Below are 18,187 nucleotides of genomic sequence, written 5' to 3'. Positions count from 1 at the left end.
AAATATCTGCAACTCAGAGGTTTTATCCTTAAGAAGACAACAATGCACCTTTTTTATTTAATTCCAATTTAAGGGGCAATTTTAGTGTGCCCAATCCATCTACCCTGCACATCTTTGGCTTGTGGGGGTGAGATGCACGCAGACACGGGGAGAATGTGCAAGCTCCACACGGTCAGTGGCCTGGTGTTGGGATCGAACCCGGGTCTTCGGTGCCATGAGGCAACAGTGCTAACCATTGCGCCACCATAACGCCCCAAGCCAAATATGCTTCTGACTCCCCTGTGGAAAAAATCCTGATATCCACAGAGTCTAAGAAATTACTCAACACGTTTTATGACACTTTTTATGTTCTAAATCCTGTGTGAGTACATTAGAAATCCGTTTTTTCTTGGGAAAAATACTGTGAATACTGGTGAGGAGACTTGGGGTAATATATGGAAAAATGCCAATAGATTCTCAGTCTGTAAGAGCACGAAGGAAGGCTCAGTTCAAAATACTACACCGTCTGCATATCACATCAAGCTTGAGGCACAGGTTTGACCCTGCTATATCTTCGCTGTGCCAAAAATGCAAGGTACACGAGGAAGACTATATACACTGTGTATCAAGATTAAATCCTACTGGTCTCTTAAATTTGAGAAGATATTTGGTACGGCCTTAGAATTTGATCCTTTGTTCCTAATTCTGGGGCACCTATCTTAGAGAATTATTAATGCCAATGAATAAAGTCTGTATAACATCCTAACTTTTGCAGCACGGAAGAACATCCTTTGCTTCTGGATTGGCGATAAATTTCCTTCAGTTCAGAATTGGCAGAACATTATCATGGAACCTATCCTATTGGAGGTCCTAACTTGCATACTCCGTTTTAAATTGGATGCATTCCAAAACGTATGGGACCCCTATCTCAAATATATGATCCGTAATGTCTGACTTGCTCCCACAAGGTTTTTCCTAAGTTATGTAGCACCGCCTTGAATCCGTTACATGTGAAAGTGTGCATCATTTACCATGCTTTCATGGCTTTTTCCTCTTCTCCCCCATCCTCTAGCTTATCCATTCATTGGTTTTCCTTGTATAAACGGGGGCACCGAGTTTAATGATTAAGCTGGACCAGTTGTGTTGATGATCTGTCTTTTTCTGTATTCATGTGATCAATTAAACAGTTTTGAGGGTTTGTTGCATGATTTGTAAAAATTGAAAATCTCTAATAAAAATATACTAAAAAAAGAACTGCACACAGTACTCCAGCTGCACCCGAATGAGTATTTTATACAGCTCCATCATTTTTTTTAAAACGGGCAATTTAGCGCAGCCAGTCAACCTACCCTGTACATCTTTTGAGTTGTGAGGGTGAGACCCACACAGACACGGGGATAATGTGCAAACTCCACACAGACAGTGACCCGGGGCCGGGATCGAACCTGGGTCCTCGACGCCATGAGGAAGCAGTGCTAACTACTGCACCACCGTGTCACCCGACAGCTCCATCATAACCTCCCTGCTCTTATATTCAATGCATATAAAGGCAATTATCCCAAATAACCTCTTACCACCGCCCACCCACCCCCATCAGAAATCAGATAATGCGTCTTGAAAAATAATCTTTCATAGCATTTAAATCCGAACCCAATTCTGGACAATTTGAGAGACCTTTGTAATATTTAGCATCAAATTATCTACTTGTACCATCAAATCGTCTTTTGAGTTTGATTTCACATTTTCTGCCACAGTCACTGAGGGTGATGCAGGAATGGTTTCTTCCATTTGCTGTTCCACTTTCTTTGTTTAATTGCTGTAATTAGGCTGAAAGCTTAAAGACAGCGCAACATGCAGGCAGATCTGTCGTTAGATCGACCAGACTGTCCATGTGTTCACATTTTCAATTGTAATGGCGTCGTGGGTCCAACAAGGTTACTAAATTGCAATTCAAAATCAGAATTAATGAAGACAAAAAACATCTCAACTATTGAATAGTCTGTCTGATCATATGGTTAAGCATTCTGCAAGGCAGATGTGCTTTATTAAACTAATAAACAAGAGGAGGCTTTTGCGTACTGTGATTCCAAACTCTGCATGGATTCTGTGAGTTCCTTTCGAACATGAAATAATTACAAACTCCCAAAAAATTGCAAATGACAGAAATCCGGGGCGGGATTCTCCCAGCCCTGGGCCAGGCCGGAGAATCCCCGCGACTGGGCCACGCTGCCCCAACGCCGGCACGCGATTCTCTGCAGAGCGGAGAATCAGCGCCATTAGCACCGCCGTGGTTGGCGCGGCGCCGGTCGCGGGCCATTCTATGCGGCCGGCCTGCTGATTCTCCGGCCCAGAGGGGCCGAGCGGCCGTGAAAAAAATCAAGTCCCGCCGGCGCCGTCCACACCTGCTCGCAGCCGACGGGAACTCCGCGTGCAAGGGTCAGGTGGCGGGCTGTGGGGGGGTGGGGGTTCCTAACCCGGGGTGGGGGCCTGCGATGCGGCCTGGCCCGCGATCGGGGCCCACCAATTGGCGGGCCGGCCTCTCTGCCCCCTGGCCGCTTTTCCTACGTGCCAGCCCCTGTACTCGTTGCGTCCGGGGCCGGCACGTTGAAGGAGGCCACTGCGCATGCGCGCTTTGGCGCCGGTGCCACTGCGCATACATTGATCCCGCGGCGCACAGTTCGCGCCGGGATCGGCAGCTGGAGCGGCGTGAACCGCTGAAGCGCAGTGCTGGCCCCCTGTAGGGGCCAGAATTACTCCTGGCAGCGGCCCGTTCACGTGACGTAAAACAGCGTTTACGATGGCATGGACACTCTGGGAGAATGGGAGAATCCCGCTCGAGCGGTCTGTTGTATATGAGAACTATTTTTAACCAATGAATAAAAAGGTTGAGGCTCGATAGATTCTTTTGGGATGTGTTACTGAATCAAGTCTACGGGTGCGATTTAACAGGAAAAAAAGAGTCCCTTTTGGGGTGTGTTTCGCAGGGTGTTTCTAGGCGCCTGCAGCGTCGCGAACAAACACGCTACCAAATGGCGCCGGAATGTGGCGACTATGTGCTTTTCAAAGTAACTTCATTGAAGCCGACTGTGACAATAAGCGATTATTATTATTATTATTATTATTATTAAATGGGACTTTTTTGGGGCCTTAATGAGGAACGCCCCGCTGAGGCCGCACTTACCTCGTCAGGGCAGGAAGAAATCGGGACACCATTTTTCAATGCCGCCCTGATCTACGAACCCCGCTCGGACACCCCACCGTGGCCTCCGGACCCCCCCTCTGCCTCAACTTACCTGTTGGTGGGTCCTCGAGCCCCACCCACACCATGTCATAAGGACAAGGCACCCTTAGGCCTGATTCCTGGCACGGTAACCTGGCACCTGGATGCATTGGTACTGCCAGCCTGGCACCCTGGTCGTGCCCCTGTCAGCGAAGGTGTCTGGTTGACTGCCAAGCTGTCTGGGTGGCAGCAGAAGTGCCAGGGTACCACCCTGTCCAGAACCTGACCACCTTGGGGCCTCTGATGGCCTGGGAGAGGCCCGCACCCCTCCCCCACAGGTGCTGTTATGCCTGTTCCACGCTTGTGTGGACCAGTGATAAACGGCGCCATGGCGATACCTCCCAGGCGTGGGCATTCATTCCTGGGCCTTGGGAGCATCGGGCACCAACATATTTAACTGAGCCTAACTGCTCACTTAAATATGTAAATCTGGATCTCGTCCAGCGAGTGCGAGATCCAGATCGTGACATCTTGCGAGATCTAATGCGATCTCGCGAGATGTTCAGAGCATCGCAAATCTCCCTCGAGGTCTCTCACGAGAGTTAACAGCCTCGCCGCGTCACCTAGTCGGGTGTGACGAGGCCGTTCAATTGCGCCCTACATTTCCAATTGAATTCCAGTTAGCTGTTTTGTACTTTCTTCACACATAACTCTAATTTTAATTCCTTTCTGAGGCAGATGATGTATTTAACAAAAATACATAAGGAATATACCTTCTGTATATGCACAGGCTCAAGAATTAAGGAGCTATTCACTTCACGGAAAAGGCAGTGATCTCCAAAGCGCTGCCGCCATGCCAGTTCCCTGACTCTATCCCACCCTTAGACTATTTTCCCAGAGGCAGTATCGGAGGATGTAGAATGCCAATTCAGGGACAGTTGCCCAGAGTATCAGTTAACTATACCGTTTCTTAGTTTTGTAGACTTAGGCCTAATTACCTGATACTTGAACAGGAAATGACAATCTAATCAACTTATTTTTATTCTTTGTTTATAGTTTTATTTCCAAATTATCTTAGTACTGGTGTCACCATCAAGATAATACGTTTGAAAGGATTACTGAGCCTCAAAACTCAAGCAAATAATCTCCCCGAGAAGTCTCTGTAGTGTCATCATTTGAACCAGGTAAACTTAGCTTTCCTCATACTACTGGGCTCTGTAACTGCTCTCAGAAGTCTATGTTGGTGTGTTTATTAACATTCCTAAGTCGGACAAAAATTACTGTATCCCCCAGGCCGTAAATAAACAGAAAGAAATAAGCAAGTTAATATTGATTCTTTGCAATTTTTAATTTTTAAAAGGAGAACCCCTTCTTTAAGACTTTTGTAAATTTATTGCTGTTTTTATGAGGTTTATTTTTCCAAGTAAGTTTGAAACATCATTAAAAGAGCGTAAGAACCCCCATCAGACCCACGGGGATACCCTGATTGATCTTCCTGTGGGACCCGTGGAATATGGGGCCTTCCCAGCTGCTGCTCATAAGAACCCGGAGTAAAGGCCGGCCCGGAAAGGGACCGGCTTATTGGTTGTCCCAAGGGGACTACGCTGTGTAAATAGTTTGCTGCCATAGGCAGACTTTCTTGTGACCTTGTTTAAACCAACATTCACCTTACCGCTCGACTTCTGATGTCTTAATAAGGAGGAAATTAAATCTTTCAGAGATACCACAAAGAAAACACCCTTTAAATAAACCAAATATACTACCTGAGCTAATTGCTGGAGCTTTTGCATTTGACTTTGTTAATGTCTGACAAGTGTCAATGGAGATGCAATTGATCATAGATTCAATCAAACTTCAAATTTATTGGATGCTGAACAACTATAATATCTTACATAATTAATACTTATATACAAATGCTAACTGCTAAATCTTCACTTAAGCAAAGTACTGACTAATCAAATGAGGTAGCTAGCTACTCCTTGTTCCTTTTATTTCCACCAATTACTTTTGACAAATAGTTTCATTAGTGCTTTGCACACATAAAAGTCAATAGGTTCACAAAGATAAGTGGAAGATTTTCCTAGAATCCCACTTCAAAATGTAAATACCAACATTTCAGAATATGATACCGTTGGCAAGAGAATTATGAAAAAAAAAACAGGCTAGCAAGAATACTGACATGGATGGAACTGTGAATTTAGTCAATATATTGAGCCAAATCTTCCAAGATTGGAATCATCATCGGAATGCCTCTTCTCTCCAAATTCTTTTGTTGGAGCTTTGCATTTTGTGCCCGGACTTCCAAACTGGGCATCACCAGAAATGTGGAGCATAACTATTCTAGTCCTTCCTTGTCGCGCAGGATCTCCGTCCCATTTTTACAATACGAGCTACCATATTCTGATGAGTAGAGAGGTTAAAGGTCCCAAAGGCACTTTGAGAAACTATAGAGAGAAGGTAGGTGTGTAAGATAAGAGGATGAGGGGGCAGGGCAGCAAGTGAGTGAGAATGCAGCATGGCCTGTGGATGGGTGAGGGTATAAGGTGGCAGATAAATGGGTGAGGGTGTAAGGCGGCAACTGGGTGAGTGTGTAGGCTGGCAGGTAAATGGTTGAGGGGTAAGGTGGGAGGCAAGAGGGTGAGGGGCTAGGGTGGCAGGTAATTGGGTGAGGGTGTATGGTGGCAGATGGGTGGGTGAGGACTTTTGGTGACAGGTGGGTAGGTGTTGGGTTCGGATGGGTTGGGGGGGTTGGGAATGGGATGGGGGGGTTGGGTTGTCAGGGGGGTAGTCAAGTGGCTGGGATGTGTAGTCAGGTTGGGGATAGTCAGGTAGCCCAGTTCGGATGTGGGGATCAGTTGTATAGTTACCTGGGAGTTAAAACTAGTTGCAAACCTTCCAACTGTTTCTGGGTAACAATTTTGCTCAGCGAACTGAATCCATCCGAAGTCTTCAACTCTAAGTTAGAGTGCACAATTAACGCAAGCCCCCGCCAGGAGATTCAATGGCAGGCGGAAGGTAGAAATCGGTAGGATTGTCCACATGTGCCTGTCATGGCGTATCGGGAAACCTGCAGGAGGCCGGCAGGAAATTTATTTTCATCTTGCTAATGGGATGCAGATGAAGGTTCGACCACCCACAGCTGATTCTCCGCAAAACCAGTGCTAAACATGTCTGGAACAACATGTTGTGCAGCTGTCAGGACTCAGGGGACCTTCACAGTAACTTCATTACAGTGTTAATGTAAGCCAATTTGTGACACTATTAAAGATTATTATTGCCTGCACAATGCCAGGCTCTGTCCCCAGAATTCGGGATTGAGGCAGACTGCCTGGACCCTGGAGCACCACAGTAGTGAGTGGGAGGAGCATCTAAGATGGACCTTCCAGAATCGGTGACCTGGAGGCGGTCCATCCTCCAGCCTCAGAATGTTCCCAGAGATCCATCTTCTTTCTCAGGCGGTCCATCTTTCAGCTTCAGAGTGCTCTCTGAAATCCATCTTCATTCTCAGGAGGACCATCATCCTTCTTCAATACTGGGTCAGTGATTGTTAACAACTTTTCAAAATGGCACCCTGATATGACAGCGGGCTACGCGCTATCAGGCCTGCCAAGGCACAAAACACACAGTTGCATAATTAATTGGTCGAGGCAGAAAGATTTGGCATGTTTTCCTGCCGGCCTCCGCAATAGGGAACATTCCACGTTTCCGTCTGCGCCATAGATTGATCCAGATGGGAGAATTCTACTCGGAGTTTGGAGGGTTCCAGAGGCAGGAAAATTGTGTATCGGATGCCCAAATGTCTGAGGCAATTCCCACCTAATCAGCACATTGGGATTTCCGAGGGGGCCCTTCCGGGATACGAACATCCAGAGATCGGATGTTCCGGGCCATTTCTTTCCTCAGACAAGTAATTTACTGCTGGTAATTGTTTGGCAAAGCGCAGTATGAATTTTAATCATTCATTAACAGATTTCACAGATTCTGCTGATATAGTTAATGATTATTTCAAATGGTACAGGGCAAATGGATTGTACATGACAATATGGAAATATCCTCTGAGGAGAATGATTACAGTTTTAGCCTTTGAGGAATGGGTGCTGCAATCCATACATTAGACATCTTAAGACCTACAAGGGAAAACATTTTTAGACATATAAAGGATGGTTTAAATTGAAGTCCGGGCACAGTTTTACATGACTTTTGCTGATCACCAATTAGAGTATTTATCAAAGAGCAGACATCGCTGATCTAACTACGCAGCAGAAGGAAACAAATTCTATTCAGTCTTAAAGAAGGAAAATTGTCATTACCTGCAACTGAAAGCTGCAAATAATAAATTATTCACTATTCCGGAGAGGAGTAATTGCGAAAAAAGCCTGGACCCATTCAAAGACCAGCAACAGGGTTAACATGAAATGTATCGACATAGATAATTTAATCATTATTATCTTTGCTTCAACTGGTAATGAAGAGAGACTTCTCTATTATGGCATTAAGAATATTTTTCTTCACCCTCTTATGCAAATTAATCTTTTACATTTTTGAACTGAATCACAGAACAAAGTTGAATTTTCATCACAACTAATTCTGCTTTTCTGAACATTGTTATTCACCATATTTATGTATTTATTTAATGGAAGACATGGCAGGACCAATTCTGAGGATTTCAGTTATTTCACGCAGTTGGAAATTAGCACACTGGAAAGAAATTAAGTTTCATTGTTTATTTCCAATATGCATTCATCACTTTTCCCCATTTGGATAGACGTAATCCCCCCCACCGCCGGCAGCGGGATTCTCCATCCTGGCAGCCGGGAAATGTGGTTTCCCATTGTGGGCACACCAACGCCATTGGGAAATCCGTGGGCGTGAATGTGCTGCCAGAGAAATGGGGGATCCTGCCGATGGAGAATCCAGCCCAACTTCTTTAATATTTAGCAAAATTAAATAGCCAAAAACAAGTGCAATTAGAAATCCTATAAGGGATAACCCATGCTACACGAATGTATTTATTTGAGACATTTTATATTAAATTGGAGTTCAATATATACCTGACATTGTGGCATATATTTTTACATAATTTATAAAGATTATATTCATTTTAAATAACCTAGTTTCTTTGCTTCCACTAAAAAGGCAGCCTGGGAAATGAGGCAATATTCTGAATGGACTAACAAAAATTGCAGAGTGTTGCGAGATAATTTTTGCAGATGCATTAACCTGTATGCTCAATTGTAGCACGGTACTGGAGAATTTTCTGCTTATTTTCCAATAAATCTTGATTTATGAACACATGTTAGACATATGGAGAATTTCAGTTTGTTCAACAGTTCTCAAATACCTAGTACTGCTTTTACAATGCAAATCTGTTTACACGCTTTCTTCAGTGATATCAGATTTCTGTCATTTTAACAGATTGAAGCTATGGGAAATGGAATATATTAAACATCACAATAAATAATACAATAATATATTGAACATTGGAAGGATTAAATATTATAAACATTGTAACAATGAACAATTAATTCAGAACACTGAAAGCAATGTTATTGAGAAAACAAATGAGTTAATAAGTTAGTAAGTTAATCTGATGTAATTTTACATCTGTTGAAAAGTATGTTAACTTTTGTTCAACAAAATGGTACAGTCCACACATAGGGAAGCAATATTCTTAGAGGCGGCTTTTTTGTCACTTACAAATTACAGATTTGAATAATTAAAAACCTACATTGCTTTATATTTAATGATATTTGCCTCAGCTAGTCAACGCCTTGAAAATGGTTGGAAACTTGTGTTTTTGATGGTATTTAAAAACGAACCAAGGTACGGATGTCATGGGAAGTTTTCAGGGAAATATAAAAAATAAAAAATATTTGTAGTTTTCTGAAGACCTCGAAAGAGGCAAGTTGTCTAATTTACTTGCCACATACAGTGCTATTCTTTTAGTGTGCATAGAGTCAATTATATCTGGTTATATGCCACAAAAAATTAACATTCTTGCAAAGAAATCATCACACGCAAACACATAAATTGCAAACAGAGGAGGGTCGGGGAGCAAGTCAATTTTGTCTGGAGATAAAAGAACTGTCATGTATATGATTGCCTGTGAAAAGAAAGAGGGCATCTACACCTTGTTATCATCAGTTAATTAGCTACTACAGTCAGGCATGCACATATTTGAACATATACCATGGTAATAAAATATATTATTCAGATGCAGACAAACAAAGATGACAGCACTTGAATAAACCGAAAATACAATTTGCCAGACAAAGGGGCTGAGTTAACTCAAAAAATAAAATGGAATGAAAATGTGCACCGTGATGGTTTACAAACAACACTATCACCTTTTGCTCTAAATGAAATGTTCTTCCAATGCAAATACTGTGTGCTCGCAGTTGTGAGCTGCTCCAAATGCGATTCACAATCTGAGGCAGCGACCTTTAGTGAATGTAGATGACAGAAGTAATTCACTAGGCAGTAACACCCATGTTATGATCTTCAATATAAATTCTTCCGTTAGTGAGACTTGTACACATGACCTGGGAGCACACGCATTTACAGCATGAAAGACAGCACTGGAAAACCTGCACCGCTGCTTCGCAATAATCGTGAATAAAAATAAAATTAATAACAGATTTGAAAATGATGTAGTGATACAGTGTGATGTCTCGGATGCTATCACTATTCTGAAGCAATTTCGTGGGAAGAGGAGCGCTGCCAATCTCATTTTCCCAACAAAACGGCTGCTTTCATTCTCCTCTCTTTAAAAATATTCTGACAATATCTGGCATTAAATTCAATAACAGAATTAGGATAACATCGGATGTCAAGTAAATCAATATAAAATCAATTATATTGTCAAAAGTTAGATGTATTGCTTGCAATTTTCCATTTGATGGCTGAAATGAAACTGATACAGCATTTGTGGTCAGCAGCTTTAGTTAAGGGCACGTTGTGATTCCAGCAGCGCGAGGAAATTGCCTTTAACTGTCACAAAATGGAAGACATTAATATATCTAAAACGTGGGCAAATCAAAATAAATATATTGAAATGTCCTTCTTCTGATTTTTATTTCAACGGAATTACAAAATTTAAGGTCGAAGAACTCTGTCGTTACAGTTATTGCTGACTAGCTAAAATTATCTGAAGTAACTTCCATTTATAAAAAAAAATCTCCCGGAAATTCTGTCCTCAAGAAACGAAACGCTTATATCCGCCGATTCTTATTTTTCTCCTTTATATATAACATGACAGCCTCCAGGTAAAATATGACTACTTTACAGCCTTACTTATAAAAACAGTGATGATGGGCCCTTCTCTACAAGAGCCACCTCACAATAGCATTTATCTTGCAGTGCTCCCAAAGACAGACTTGCAGAGTGAGTTCCGACCTACTTCAGGAGGGCCACAGCTTTTTATCTGTCGGAATCGAGTATTGAACGAAACAGTCTGGATTTGTTAAAGCAATTTTAAATCCCACTTGCACAGCACAAGTTTGTCAGCAAATGCTGTGAACTAATTTAATTTTTTTCCTCTTTAAAATAGAATAAAACGCGCAAATCACTTACGTTGTCCTGATATATGGGAAATGTTGATTTTTTAAATTGTTTTGTTGAGTAATAAAGCATCAGATTGCATTATTCTTCCAACAGACAATGAATTCATTGATGATTACTGTGTATGGTAAATACTCCATTGTGAATGACCCTGATATAAAGATGACTCTGGCCTGAGCAAATAATCAGATATTATTGTTGATTATTTGTTGACTTTTTCAGATCTCTTGTGCAAGTTTTAATGACAGCATGTTATTTGTAATACATTTCCTTTTGATTGTCTCAATTAAGTTGCATTGCTTTTCACCAGTATTTTCTGTAATACTGTAAGGCTTTAGGTTCGCTGCTGGATTCATAGTATTTGGCCAAGACACACACACAGCGCAAATCAACAACATTATGCAAGTAAACTATAATTTACTGGTGAAATCATCAGCTAATAACACCTCATACCCTGTCTGTGTTCTTCATGGTTACAAAGTTCAGGCTATTTAAAATAATGCATGATAACAGTTGTACTGTGGATTTAGTGACTATCTCCCATAGTTGACAGAATTCAAAACTGAATTTCGACAGAAATTAATAGATTTATTTTACAGAAGGAAGGGTGAGAGGAATAGGTTGTGAGGTTCAATCAGGAGCCTATGAATATTTGAATTTTTAGCCTTTGTAGGATCTCAAAAATACCTTTTTAATCATGTGTTTATTTTATATTAAGCAGTTCTGTTTCAGATGATAACATGGGGTGAAATTCTCCAGTATCGGCTCGATGTCCGCCGACTGGCGCCCAAAACGGCGCAAATCAGTCGGGCATCACGCCGCCCCAAAGGTGCGGAATGCTCCGCATCTTGCGGGGCCGAGCCCCAACCTTAAGGGGCTAGGTCCGCGCCGGACTAATTTCCGCCCCGCCAGCTGGCGGAAAAGGCCTTTGGTGCCCCGCCAGCTGGCGCGGAAATGACATCTCCGGGCGGCGCATGCGCGGGAGCGTTAGTGGCTGCTGACGGCATTCCCGCGCATGCGCAGTGAAGGGAGTCTCTTCCACCTCCGCCATGGTGGAGACTGTGGCGAAGGCGGAAGGAAAAGAGTGCCCCCATGGCACAGGCCCGCCCGCGGATCGGTGGGCCCCAATCGCGGGCCAGGCCACTGTGGGGGCACCCCCCCGGGGCCAGATTTCCCCACGCACCCCCCAGGACCCCGGAGCCCGCCCTCGCTGCCTTGTCCCGCCGGTAAGGTAGGTGGTTTAATCTACGCCGGCGGGACAGGCATTTTAGCTGCGGGACTTCGGCCCATCCGGGCCGGAGAATCACGGGGGGGGGGGGGCCCGCCAACCGGCGCGGCGTGATTCCCGCCCCCGCCGAATATCCGGTGCCGGAGAATTCGGCAACCGGCGGGGGCGGGATTCACGCCAGCCCCCGGCGATTCGCCGACCCGGCGGGGGGTCGGAGAATCTCGCCCATGGTGCTTCTGGTGTGTTACCTTCACAAATTAGTTTGCAGAAAAGTGGTGATCACATTTGGCCAACTTACAAGCAAAGGAAGGCACGGGGACAGGTGTGCTGAGGGTGAATAAGGATGACAATCGAAGGACAGTGTTTTGGAGTGAAAATGCTCGGACATGTTAATAGTATATTAGAGATAAAGAGAGCACATCCTCAGATGCAGGAGACATATAGAACAATGAGCCGTTTTAATGAAAAATTGTTGGTGCTTGAAACAGCTAAGGGATTTAAGAGTAAAAATGGATATACTGCAGTATTAGTCTCAAACTGGGGATGAAAAGAATAGTGTAGTTTGGTTGAGGAACATCAAATATTTCTAAAAATTAAAACTCATCATAAGCTTCCAAAACTGCACTATGAAACATGACATTTTGTTACTCATTTCCTAAGGGCAATTTATCATGGCCAATCCACTTAACCTGCACATCTTTGGACTGTGGGAGGAAACCGGAGCACCTGGAGGAAACCCACGCAGACACGGGGAGAACGTGCAGGCTCCACACGGACAGTCACCCAAGCCGGGAATCGAACCTGGGACCCTGGAGCTGTGAAGCAACAGTGCTAACCACTGTGCTACATGTGAACAACTTTGTTTTGTCTGGGTTTGCCGCAGTTCAATAGATGAATAGCTTTCCGTTTATTTCCAAGTGGGTACCCTGAAGCTCAAGTGAAATGATTATTAATTTATTTAGCATGTGCATAGTCACAGACCCAAACAATAGCCTTGTCAGTGGCGAGATGGAGTTGTTAAGGTCACTTTCAAGTTTAAGTCAGTGAACACATCTCAACAATGTCTTTGTTTGGACTCCACCAGAGGTGCAGACTGGGTGGTCTTGGTAGCCCGACTGATGTTAAGTGGTTGCACAGAGGCCTTGGCCTGTCGAGAACAGTTTAAAAGGCCCCACTGTCACAATGTTGCTCAGGACTGTGAGCCAGGGAGGTGAGTTGGTTGAAGAGTACCTGTGATTAACATGCATTGTTGAGTTGAGTCACAATCGATAAGTGTAACGTGGGCAAACTAGTACAATATTGGTGGGCAGTAGTCCGCAGTTGAGCACTTGAGTAATGTTAGGTATGTTGGGTCTTGACCTGTGATCCCCATGAGGTACCAGCCATGCAGTGGGATGACCAAACATGACCATCTTTCTGCTCGAACACGTGGTTAAGCCTCACTTAAATTGAATGGGAGAGTTGTCAGAGCGAACTCAGGAGTCTAGAACATAGCCAAAAATTATAAACAGGCCTTTCAGGAACAAAGTTAGGAAACACTTCTATGTGTAAACTGTTGTAGAAGTTTATGGCTCAGATTTTCAATGGGCAAAACTCGGTTGCAGAAGACCTGCCTCCATATCTGACATCCAATTTTTTGCCAGTAGGGGAAAGGGCACTGGGTATGATTCATAAAAGAGGGAAATTCGAGTTCAGCAAGACCATTTGAATTCAGTGCTCCATTTCGGCTGTTGCAAGTACCTTAACCCACAATGCAGGAGTCATACATTCGTGGAGTAGATGTAAATGTTCTTGAAGGGTGGATAAGGTGGATAACTTCATGATATGAAGTTATTTAAAGCCCCAACCCTTAAAAAAATAAAAATAAATCAGGTTGCAGGTGTCTGTGAGTGTTTAAAATACTTTATTCAAGCAGTTTCAAAAGCTGTTTGTTGACATTTCCCGAAGACTTCTTTATGATTGTGCAGATGATTTTGAAAAGCTACAAATATGTCAGTGGAGTTGGGAGGTTCTAAGTTCACTGTTTGATTGACAGTTTACAAGGCTATTAAGGGATTAACTTTGATGTGGGATATGAACATAATTCTGCTTGTATAAGAGATTAACCACTTGAGCTGTAAAAGGTAAGAATGTTTTTTTAAAAATTGGATTTTGGTTATGTGGTGAAGGATTAATAAGAGTTTTAAAACTTGGACTGGATTTTACATGCCCCTGCTAGTCGTATTTTCAGCTGAGCAAACACACAAAATAGGGTCATTGCCAATCCCAGCATCTTCCCACACACCCCTGAGCGAACACCCTTAAATCACCTTGTTAACACGCCAATTAACCCCAATAATATGCTGCCAATTCCATAATATAGTTGGCATGAGCGTATGTACAAGAGTGGGAAGGCCATCCGCTGTCCACCTGGGCGTCTCCTGCCATGGCCAAGTAGAGCAGTTGGTTCAGGAATCTGGGGCGGGTTTCTGCGGGAATCGGCGGAGCGGGCAACTCCGGCGCGAAGGTGTGGCGTGAATCACTCCGGCATCGGGCCGCCCTGAAGCTGCGGAATCCTCTGCACCTTCAGGGGCTAGGCCGGCGCCGGAGTGGTTTGCGCTGCGCCGGCCGGCGCGGAATGGGCTTGGCACCATGCCAACAGGCGGCGAAGGGCCTCCACCAGCCGGCACGAGTTGGCACATGCGCAGGAGTGCCAGCGCGTGCTGGCGTCATCCCAGCGCACGTGCAGGGGGGGTTCATCTCCACGTCGGCCATCGCAGAGGTCCACAGCAGCCGACGCGGAGGAATAGAGTGCCCCCACGGCACAGGCCTGCCCACGGATCGGTGGGCCCCAATCGTGGGCCAGGCCACCGTGGGGGAATCTCCCGGGGCCAGAGCCCCCCGCGCCCCCCCAAGGACCCCGGAGGCCGCCCGTGCAGCCAGGTCCCGCCGGTAAGTACCTGTTGTAATTTACGCCGGCGGGACCGACCAAAAGCGGGCGGCTACTCGGCCCATCGTGGGCCAGAGAATTGCCGGGGAGGCTGCTGCTAGCGGCTGCCGACAGGCGCGGCGCGATTCCCACCTCTGCCAAATCCCCGGTGCCGGAGAGTTCGGCAGCCGGCGGGGCGGGATTCACTCCACCCCCCAGCGAGTCTCTGACCCGGCGGGGGGGTCGGAGAATCCCGCCCCTGGTGTCAGGGATACGAACCGCCTGTCCTGTCTAGCGGAACTGGTTTTGGGTGAATCACGCCTTGATGCTGGGAAGTTGGCTTGGGAATCGGTGCTTCTCTTGGATCACCTTTCTTGCTGCCAGACTTGGAGGATCTTGTAAAGATGCGTCTGGTGATACTTACACAGTGCTTTGAGGTGACTGCTGTAGATTGTTCAAGTCTGCAAAGTATACAGCAATGCAGGGATCACTGCTGTCTGGTAAATCATGATGATAGTCCCTGATTTGAGATCCTGGTCCTCAAATGGTCTTTGCCTCAGTTGACCGAAGGCTGAACTGGCACTGGAGGCAATGAAGGATTTTGATATTTTCCGAGATCTCGCCGCTGATCTTAATCGATGAGTGGGAGCTGGTTGGATGAGCCCTTAGTTTTCTGAGTGTTACTTGAAAGGTCCATTTTCATATGCTTCAGAGAGGGGGTCGAGAATGACCTGGAGTTCAGTTTCTAGGTAGGCTCACTCACTAGTGGCATGTGCGTATTGAAACTCTATTATTGAGGGTGGAGCGGTTTTGGTTTTGTATTGAAGGCGGCATATGTTCTGTAGATTATCTCCACGCCTCTTGGCAATTTGCTGGAGGTGAGATGCAGTACAGCATTGCAAAGAGGAAAGTAGAGAGGAGAGTTGGCGTAATGACACAGCCTTGTTTGACCCGGTTTTCACTGAGAAAGGGTTTGTGGTGGTTTTGTTGGTTCACAGCTTGCATCTCATTGTGGGCTAGGTGGATGGTGGTGACTTATTTCTGAGGCCTGCCAAATTTATATGGAGCTAGGTACAGATCAATCACAATCACATTGAATAGCAGAAGATGCTTCAGGGGCAAAAGGGCCAACTCCTGTCGCTATGTTCTGAATGTGTTTAGTACAGTGGGAAATGTGGGAACATATGGACTAATATTGGCCTGAAGCAGCACTTTAATGAGGAGGGCTCAGGAGATCAGAGGAACAATGAAACAGCTGATATAACCGACAGAGAAATGTGGAGGGCACACTCAGCTGCAAAAAGTTAACTGAACAAGGTCTTTTATGCTTAAAAGTCCCAAAACAAGGGGAAAAAAATATATTGTCAGACTTGCTTCCAACTTGACTGCTCTTTATGATCCCTTTAAACAATATTGCAAATTACTTAAACTGTCCATAATTTGTGGCAGATTGTGGCAGGTCATCTGGCCCCAAAACAAATTTACGAATGATGTTCAGAATGGTGTTTCGGAATTCTTGTCAGACTGCTGACACATTAAGAGAGTAAATAGGCTCATAGTGAGATATGTTCTACCCCATAGGTCTCCAGTCAGAATTCTCAAAATGGATTTCCTGCTCTCCAAAATCCATCAGCAACCTTTCAATGTTGAAAAATTCTACCCCAAACCTATAAGAACAGTGATGTATTCCATTGGCCTGGAACGCAACTGGATCTGAATCCACCCAGTCCTGCCAGAGGAAATGGTCCCTTTCTCCGACAGCAAACTTGGAAATCTATCTCTTTTTGCAGACGACCTGAAGCCTACTTAGATTGTTATACCAGGTAACAATTGCACTCTGACAGACCACAAGGGTGCCTCGGTGTGGAATGAAAAAAAGTGTTCATTTCCTGCCAGTTAGGTCATTGATATCTGAGACAATTAGTGGGATACATTTTACTGTTGCCACCTGGTCATTAATCTAGTCGGATAGATTATCTGCCAATGTAAAACCCATCCAATTTTCATCTGATCGGAATCAATAGGATGAGAAATAAGTGGGTTTCACATTAGTGAGTTTGAGTAATCAAGACGCAGATATGAGGAATAAGAAGGAGGCAAAGAGAAAAAAAGAGTGAGGAAGAAATTCCAGAACATCATAAGGGGTATTTCTACTGATTCTTGCAAGATTTATTGTTCAAATTGTGTGACGACAAAATAATCTCTCTGCTCTTCGACAGAACCTTGGGCGGGATTCTGTGATCCTGAGGCTAAGTGTTGACACTGTCGCAAACACCGTCGCGTTTCTCAACGGCATCAACATGGCCTCAGGATCAGCAATTCTGGCCCCTACAGGGCGCCAGCATGGCACAGGAGTGACCCACGCCGCTCCAGCTGCTGATCTTGGAGTGAACTGGGAGCCGCGGGGTCCGCGCATGCGCAGTGGCACTAACGCGCAGTGGCTCCCTTCAACGCGCCAGCCCCGACGCAACATGGCGCAGGGCTACAGGGGCCGGCGCGGAAGAAAGGAGGCCCCCAGCCAGAGAGGCCGGCCCGCTGATCGGTTGGCCCCGATTGCGAGCCAGGCCACATCGGAGGCCCCGCCCGGGGTCGGAACCCCCCCCCCCCCCCAGACTCTTCAACGCCGAGTCCCACCGGCTGAGAGCCGGTGAGAACGGCGCTGGCGGGACTCGGGTTTTTTACGACGGCCGCTCGGCCCATCCCGGGCTGAGAATCGGCGGGGGGCCTCGAACAGTGGCATCAGGGCAGCGTGGTGCAATTCGCGCTGGTCGCGAGGATTCTCCGGCCCCAGGCTGAGAGAATCCTGCCCCTTATGTTTTAACAGCCCAAAAAGGCTTGTTTGTTAGAGCTGTTGATTCATGAAGGTCCATGAAGTGGTATATTTGGAATAGACGATGAACAAACCCATGCAGTTAGGTTCACATCGGAAATGCAAAATTTGCTCACAGTGAATTGCCAGCCCTTCATGCAGTGTACTCAACTTTCTCTGCACTGGCCTTTTCATATGGTTACAGGAACCAAGGGAAAGTAATGTTGGGATGGGTGTGCACATATTGCCATGATGTAGCACCTATGCGCCCGTTTAAGGCCTGAAGAATCAGAGTGTGCAATCACACCTCTAGGCCCGACTGTTGAATTTTCAAGGATCGATAGTGCTGAACCATATAGGTGTGATCGGCCGACCTTGTTACACTGGCGCTCAAGTGAAACGAGGCCGGTGAATAGCAGGAGAAACCAAAGGCTAGATCCGCGCCAGGCGCCAAATAGTTTGCGATGCAACCGGCCCGCTCCA

At 45.3% G+C, this 18,187-nt stretch overlaps 1 protein-coding gene across 16 annotated transcripts in view; it reads right to left on the bottom strand.

Annotated features, from left to right (window-relative positions):
- The window catches only part of rbfox1 (RNA binding fox-1 homolog 1), a 2,508,969-nt gene that overhangs the window by 468,489 nt on the left and 2,022,293 nt on the right, over nt 1-18,187 (bottom strand). The window lies entirely within an intron of this gene.

Source organism: Scyliorhinus torazame, chromosome 17 (genome assembly GCF_047496885.1).
Source record: "Scyliorhinus torazame isolate Kashiwa2021f chromosome 17, sScyTor2.1, whole genome shotgun sequence".
NCBI lineage: Eukaryota > Metazoa > Chordata > Chondrichthyes > Carcharhiniformes > Scyliorhinidae > Scyliorhinus > Scyliorhinus torazame.
Note: the sequence above shows the minus strand (reverse complement) of the source record. Positions and strands in the feature narration are given on the sequence as shown.